This window comes from Oryza glaberrima, chromosome 1 (assembly GCF_000147395.1).
Source record: "Oryza glaberrima chromosome 1, OglaRS2, whole genome shotgun sequence".
In the NCBI taxonomy this organism is placed as follows: domain Eukaryota; kingdom Viridiplantae; phylum Streptophyta; class Magnoliopsida; order Poales; family Poaceae; genus Oryza; species Oryza glaberrima.
The window spans coordinates 8680847-8689438 of NC_068326.1; the positions used below are offsets into that span (position 1 = coordinate 8680847).

The 8592-nt window shown below is 42.0% G+C and overlaps 1 long non-coding RNA gene across 1 annotated transcript; it reads left to right on the plus strand.

Moving 5' to 3' along the window:
• Positions 1-417: 417 nt before the first annotated feature.
• Positions 418-4247, plus strand: LOC127757479 (uncharacterized). The gene is made up of 3 exons (XR_008013481.1): positions 418-760; positions 2008-2075; positions 3932-4247. It is a non-coding gene; the product is annotated as an uncharacterized LOC127757479 (long non-coding RNA).
• The last annotated feature ends 4345 nt before the right edge of the window (positions 4248-8592 follow it).

Sequence of the window (8592 nt, forward strand, 5' to 3'; positions counted from 1 at the left end):
GCAATTTTGACACCGATGTTGTCCAACTTGGTTCTGTAATTGCTCCCTTGTGCTCCTTCGATGTTAACCAGCATAAGGTTTGACAACGATTCATACAGGTAAATATAATTAAGCATAAGCCTTGGCAGAACAGCAGCAAAATGGTGTTCAAGCTTAACTTCAAAAATCTTGGAGAGTTCTTTTAGCGAGGTTGCTGATCCAGTTATAAACTTGCCAAATCATTTTCCACAGGCACCCATTCAAAATTCACACCGAGTATGATATATTGGACAGCCATGTCAAAACTCTTATTTTCAAAACCATCAGAGTGTTCCCTTTCCTGTTCCCTGCCATGTGTCAGCTCCTAATTGGTTGGGGTTTTTCTGGTGGGCCTCTATGCTTTGCGCTCCTTTTTAATACTTACGGCCGTTAACGCCCGTTTCGTTTTCCACGCAAACGGCATGGAGTCTCACTTTTCTCTCTCTAATAATTCTACTCAGCTTCTCTCTAGTTTGTTTAGCACTTGAGCTAGTATAAGCAAAACGAATCAAAAATTCCCCACATTTTCTCCATCAACCAAGCCTCATCGAGCACGGGTGGTCCAGGCATGAGCACTCACACCGCCGGCCGCCGGATTGAGCTGCTTGTGGCGAAAACAGCGCGCGGTCGCACCGCTGGATTCCGCTGCTTGTGGTCAACAGGAGGAGCACAAGCGTCGCCACACGCGAGCATACCACTGCCTGTGATCTAGCTGCATCAAGTGCATGAGCTTGGATATTGGGTAAGGAATCCATCCTTTGTTGTTGCATGCCTTTTTTTCTCCAGATCTATTCATTTTGTTACAACTTGTGAATGCTATGGATGTTTTAGATAATAGTGTTTTATTTGGCCTGAAGAGGATTTCTGCCTATTTCAATGCTCATTTGCATGTCACCTATTGTAGATCTGACCAAAAAACACATTGCCTTCGGAAAAGTTGCATACTGCAAACGAGTAGAACAATAGTGGGGCTCCACATGTGAACTATAAGTAAACTAGATCACTGAAGTGTATATTTCAGTAAATTGAAAATATAAAATGTTTCTGTGCAAAATAGAAATAAATACTACGTTGAGACACGATACTGCAAGTAGAAATAAATATAGCGTTTGCGAAAAGAAATGAATACTGCAAGTAGATCAATTGAACAGATTGTATAAATCAGTGTCAAATTGTTGAATTGACCTCCCTTGCTGGTGCAACCCTTGATTTTCTGGAGTCATTGAGACATGAGTAGGATTTGAAGTTGATGCATCCAAAGCAGCGTAGTACCGTGAGACATGTAAAAATGCTTGGTCATTGGGAACCTCTAGATTACCCTAGGACAAGAAAAATAAGCGTAAGAATGGTCAGTCATGAAACCAAGAGCATGCAATTTTGGAGATAAATTATGTGAGCAATATACCAGTACTGTAGCATATGGCTGTGGCTGCATCTCTGTCACAGGTTGAAGTTCTACTATCTCGGCTGGGGAGTCTTCATTCTTCTTCTTTTTCCTTTTCTGAGATGATTTCTCTAAGCCACCGATAGGTCTAGCTGAACCACGAATTTCCTTTCTCTTGAGCTTAATGCCTTTTGGTTTACTAGCCATCTGATTTTCTTTCGCAACTAGAAAAGAGAAAGTTCAGACTTGGATAATTTATATTGTCATATGACTAATAATTATTGTATAGAAAACAAACCTTGTGGGGAAGGGGAGCTGTCTAAATCTGGATTACCTCTGATTTTCAAGAAGTTCTCTATATCTTCTGCCAATTTTTCGGCACAATTAGTAGACATGGAGTATGTTTCTTCAGATTTTGCAGCTCGACAAGCTATTTTAACAAACATTTTGCACAATGAGGAGTACCGATATGATAACTTAATTATAGGATCATCATGCATATTGCTACTGCCACTTATATGTAGTACTTTTGCATCAATTGTCCATCTTTTTAATATATACTGTTGCGGGACTGATTTGATATTGTTGATGTCAAGTATTTTCAGTGCATGAGAGCACAGGATGCCGACGAATTCGAACTTCTTGCAACTGCACTTAACAGAAGATTCCAACAGTGAGAATTTAACAACATGTTCATGATTCTTTCCACTAACCTTTATTTTGTACACCTTTTCTGCATCAACATCACCGCAGTAGAATATGTCACAATTCAAAGTCTGCATTACTTCTTCCTCAAATCTCTTATAGACTGCTGGAGTATAAACTTCTGCCACATCTCTTAGTATTCTCAACTCTGCCTTTAGCTTCGGTGTACTCTGTGTTGCTTTGAAATCACATTTTACCTCTTCATATCTTTTATCTCCCACCAATCTGTCAAAGTGCTCAAAAAAAGTAAGCATGTCATACTTTATTCAAGCTTTCATTCCTTTGTGTGGTACTCATATTAGCAGAAAATGTATTTCGCCCATATACTAGTGCCCATTGGTGCCTTTTATCAAAAAGCTGTCGCAACCATGTATTTTGCTGCAGCTCATATTTGTCAAGTAGTTGGTTCCATGCATGTATAAATTCTTCTTCCTCTTCTTGATCATATATGCAGTTCTGAAAGTCAGCATTAAATTTCTTATAGTCCTTAACACACCCAGCAAGGTGCTTGCAAGCATTCTGATTCATATGCCACACACATATCCGATGATGAGTTCCTTTAAATACTATTTTGATTGCTTTAGCCATGGCTGCATCTTCATCTGTAAAAATTGTTTTTGGCTTCTTCCCCGACATAACATTTAGAAAAGTATTAAATAACCAAACAAAACTATTAGCGGTCTCATCGTATAGAAGCGCAGCACCAAAAACAATAGTCTTCTTATGATTATTCACTCCTACAAGCAAACCAAAAGGACGTCCATCATCCAATTTTCTATATGTTGTGTCAAAGCAAACAACATCATAAAAATCTTCATAGTCAGAAACCATTTTAGAGTCAGCCCAGAAAATGTTTGTTATTAAATCATCCTCATCAACCTGAATAGAATAGAAAAACTTGACATCTTCTGATGCTTTCTTCTCCATATATTCCAAAACTCCTCCGGTATCACCTTGTTTTGTCTGCAGTGATCTCTTTGAGTATAATTTATTCTTCATGTCAACATGAGTAAAGCCGAGATTCTCAAATCCACATGCTTGTTTTGCCATCAAATCAATGGCTGCTTTAGTAGAAATCTCTACAGATTTTGCGACTTCAACACTTGCAACCTGAGCTTCATTTATCTTCCTTTGTGATCTTAACTGATGAGCCTGGCTTTTTGTTGCAAGATTATGACTATGTTCAGGCATAAAGTGGTAGACAGAATATAATCCATCTATGAGACTTATCTTCATACATGCTTGACACTTGCATCGAGTTTTTGGCCTACTAAAACTATCACCGTACCCTGCAGCTTCTGCTCTCTTATCAATACCTCTAGTACCTATTATTTCAATGAAGCAACTGAAATAAAATAACTCTAATTAAATGTTAATGTAAATACTAGAAATGAAAAAAATACCTTGACGAGAACAACAAAATGTCATGTTTTTAATAATTTTAGTATTTCCCACATGATGATAGCTGCTTCTTCTAATGCTGAAACCTTTTTCACCAGCATAAGCATTGTATAAGTCATAAGCTTCTTGTTCGGAGTTAAATTTCATTCCGACCTTTGGCACCTTGTCTTCCATAGATTTGGTTGCATCAGAAGTTCCATTTTTTCCTTGATCCTGATTTTATTGGGTGGTATTATTACCCATACAAATGCAAAAAAAAAAAGAAGATCAATAAAATTGACATTTAAGTGGTTCCTATGCACATACACTTGATTGGAATTATGAGAGTTGTCCAATGAGACAATTCAACTTAGATCCAAATAATTTAACAAAGTGTAAAGGAGAACAAATAGATCTTACATCTTCTAATTGATTTCTTCCTAGGCCATCGGGTGGATCCTTGGATTCATCAAGGTTTCTGAATGTTGGCGCCGAAGTATCATCCAAGATGCCATCCGATGGATCCTTGGATTCATCAAGGTCTCCGAATGTTGGCGCCGAAGGATCATACAAAATGCTAGTTGTTCCTGCATTCTGCAATTGTGATGGCACTGATACATGAATGGGAAATTCATCTGCCATGGTGCCAAGATTTGGCGGAGGCTTGTATTATTGTGGAGTAGCAATATGTGGATTTTAAGATAAAATAGTTGTGTAGTCTTGCGTATTAACTAGCTCAGTTATTTCTTCCCGCCACCAATTTTATTGGTTTGCCGCCATTTTTCTGTTAACGTCCTTAAATTACGTTGTTTCCACCTTAATCCTGATGTTAATCCTGATGTGACACAGAACGGCCGTTAACACCGTAGACGGAAAAAGGAGCGCAAGGCATAGAGGCCCACCAGAAGAACCCCAACCAATTAGGAGCTGACACATGGCAGGGAACAGTAAAAGGGAACACATCACAGGAACAGGGAAGCCGCATCCTCAAATCAGGGGCTATACATAAAGATATAGGGCAAACAACATCTAGAATCACTTGCTAATTGCTAGTATGTTCACAACAGGAACAACAAAGGCCAAACGAGAAACATCCAGGGGTCTTGACCTGGTTCGAAGTCTCATATCTTCTAATTATTTGATATTAAAAGTCCATTCCCTAATATTCGTGTTTTTTTTCAAAGGCCAAACGAAAGGATAAATAAAGGCCTCATGCCACTTCTAAAACAAGTTAGTTTCAGTCCACTATCTAGTAGAAGTCCGGTATATTGGAGATGTAATCGATAGTGCAATGGTAAAGGGTGTGTAGTTTCAACCCAAGGTCTTGTATTCAATTCGCAACACGCTCACAATTTCTTCTTAAAAAAAATATTTGAACGAACGTCTCTTCCTTCAAATCTCTTTTCTTTTTTTTTTTACCTCTGAAACCCAAACTAAGCTTCCCAGTTGAGCTTAGCCTTGTCTGAGAATGTGTGTCGATAGTGCAATGATAAGGGGTGTGTAGTTTTAACCCCAAGGTCTCGTATTCAATTCGCAATACGCTCGCAATTTTTTCTTAAAAAATGTTTGAACGAACGTCTCTTCTTTCAAATCTTTTTTTTATTTTTATTACCTCTGAAACCCAAACTAAGCTTCCCAGTTGAGCTTAGCCTTTTCTGAGAGAGGAGTTTTACGGTACATTATACTTGCAATATATACTTACAGTATAAATAATCTAACGGTGTGGATTCATCCGATCTTCTTTTTACAGTATAAATTGTGAAGGGTATATTTGTCTTTCCATATTTTTTGCGGGGGATATTTTTGTATTTTCGCGTTCTATTCTTTAGTCAGATCCGGATAGTGAGAAAGGGACTCGTCCCATGCGCTACTGCCGCCGCCGACAGCCACCGCGTCGCGCCCCGGCCCGCTCGCCGCTGACAGCCACCATGATCAAGCGCCACCACACTCGCATGCTATCACGTATGGGGAGAGAGGAAGGGGAAGCAGCACAGAGCACTGGAGCAGCAACATCAGCTCTGCAGTTGCTGTGTGTCTCTGAGATAGTTGAACGAGTGTTGGTGATTCTTCAGAGTTCAGGCTAGCGTGCAAGATGGAGGTAGATGTGTGTCGTTAATGGCTTACGGCATCTGAACTACGATGTACTGAATACTGTTTCAATTGGAAGGAATCGCTCTGCCTCCACGCGCGCTCGTCCGTCGACAATCGATTCGCCGCCACGCACAATGTATTCCGAAGAAGCGCTGCTGCTCTAGCCGAACGTACTACGAGATCCAGAACTAATACCAACTAAACAACCCGTCCGAGATTAACTCCGGGTGCAAATAAATCTCAAATTCAAATTACTAAACAGCCCTTTCTATATTTTTCACAAATACCAAACTTACCCTTCTATATACCACAAATATGCTTACATTAGAATTCTACTGTAAAAGTTCTCTTCCGAGAATGCGCGATATCTGCTGAAAGAATACAGGACACATCGCCGTGCTGAATTTTACAATCCTGTCCAGGGTGCCCAACGAGGAGTACTCGTATCATCATTCACCGCCACCAGGTTGGTCTACCCATGTCAGAGTGAACTGTAGCCTACAACAGTTTGAAAATTTCAGGCCGTGTTTAGTTTTTCCTCTATTCCTAACTTTCTATTATATTATATCACATCAAAAACTTTCCTACACACATAGACTGTGTTTAGGTCACACTGAAGTTTGGAAGTTTAGTTGAAATTGGTACGATGTGATACAAAAGTTGTGTGTGTGTGTGAAGAGAAAATTGCATATCTACCATTATATAAGATTGGCTTCGCAGAAATACCATCACTTACATCGGCTTCGCTAGAATACCACTCCCAACTAGAACGGCTTCGCCAAAATGCCATTTTGGATAAAAATGGCCCTGGTTCTTCTCCCTTCCTCCAATGCCGGAGGAGCTTGTCGGCAGCCACCGGTGCCACCTTGCCGGCGACGATGGGGGCGCTGCCCTCCTCGTCGTCCCCACCTTTTCATCCTGCCCGCCGTGCTAGGAGGAGGCCTCAGCCGACGTCATCAACATGGAGATGAACTCATCGGCGACGGAGGCGGGGTGGACGAACTCTCCGGCGATGGGGGTGACGCGTCGAGGTGCGGCGGAAGAACACGTTGAGGATGGGGGCGGTGCGTCGAGGCGGTAGATGAACTCGCCGGCGATGGGGACGATTCGTCGAATTCGCCGGCGACGGAGGCGGCGCGTCGTGGAGACAGAAGGCGATGGGGGCGGCGCAGCTAGGTGAGGCGGACAAACTCGCCGGAGAAGAGCACCGTCGTCCGCTTCTCATCTCACCCGCCGCTACCGCGCCGCGCGGCATTGCCGTTTGCTCGTGCCGGAGGTGGAAGAGACAGATGTAGGGTCATTTTCGTCCAAAATGGCATTTTGGCGAAGCCGTTCTAGTTGGGAGTGATATTCTAGCGAAGCCGATTTAAGCGATGGTATTTCTGCGAAGCCAATCTTATGCGATGGTAGATATGCAATTTTCTCGTGTGTGAAAGGTTTGATGTGATGGAAAGTTGGAGGTTTGGAAAAAAACTTTGGAACTAAACATGGACATAAACTTCCAACTTTTTTTCTAAACTCCCAATTTTCTTTAAACTTTTAACTTTTTTCAGAAACTAAACACACTCTCAGTTAGAAATGTAATTGGTTCCTTACGCTTGATTATGATCGTTACAAATCAAATGTTCTAACAGTATGGTTTTTTTAAGGGAATTCTAACAGTATAGTAAAAGGGATCGGAGTTATAAATCCTGAACTGAAAACATTGGTGACATGACCCTCAGGTTCTGCACCCAACATGTAACTACGGGCCTGTTTAGATCCCCTGGCAAAATTTTACACCCTATCATATCAAATGTTTAGACGCATGCGTAGAATATTAAATATAAATGATGTGACCATGGCTACCACGGATGCAACCATTGCTCACATCATGGATGAACAAGAAGATATCAAGATCAAGTCCTCCAAGTGCTGGAATCCGATTCGGCCACCTACTACACTGCTGACTTCAAACGGCCGCCGAATCTGCATACGACCTCCGTTTTCGGCCCGTGAGTACTTGATGGAAAGCTCATGGAGTCCTCTTTCCAATGGATCCAGCCTCATTGCGAAATTCCATCTTATGGAGCCGCAATTGAAGCAACAAGGTGCTGCGTCACCTATAATGGGCCTATGGGCTTGTAACTTCGTCTGGGACCCCGGCCCAAGTGCGGCCCATGTGGGGTGCGCCCCAACCAGGTGGAGCACGACCCTAGGGTTCCCTTAGGTCGTCCTCCCACCTCCTTAAATAGTTAGGTACCCCTTTAGAGTTTCTTGGGTTTTGATTAATTGTAAGTTTAGCCATTGCTACTTCGCTTGCAGCGCGCGTGTCGGCTAGACCGTCCGTCTGCTTGTTCGGAACCCCACTTTATAGTGTATCAATTTATCTTTGTGTGTCTTGTCTATCTAGCAATTCAGTTGCTTTATATCTTGTTCTTGCTTGTTCTCGATTGCTTGCAGGAATAGGGTTGGTCTGCACCGGCAAGATCAGCAACCCACGGAGAGGTGTATCGATCGCTAAGGCGCAACACAACGTCTAGTACGGTTGTAGTCGGATCGTCAACGTTTCTCCCAAATCGTAGTTATTACAACTCACCGAAAGATCGGGCCAACAACAGCCTTGAGTGTCGAGAGGAACTCAGGGTTCATCAGGTGGTATCAGAGCTTTCGTTGCCCGGTGAGTTTTTATCTTCCTATAACCAGAAAATAGCCATACAAAAAAAATTCTCATCATTTACCGAGCCATATTTGTGCCATTGCATTGTTCATTTCAGTTTTTGCTTTGTTGAGTTTGCGTTGCATCGTCTAGTCGTGTTGCTGGTCTTAGCGTTTAGTCCGTTTAGAGTTTCGAGTTCTGGTCACGTTTAGTACCTCTGTCGCCGCCGCTGTCGTGTCTTTGTTATCGTCGGGACCTACAAAAACGGAATCGTCTTTCCACCAAGGTTCCATTTTTCTAGTTTTCAGAAGCTTTTGTCGGTCGGTCTTGGAGTTGCTGAGTTGCATCAAGGGTTTGTCGTCTGTATTTGGCCGTG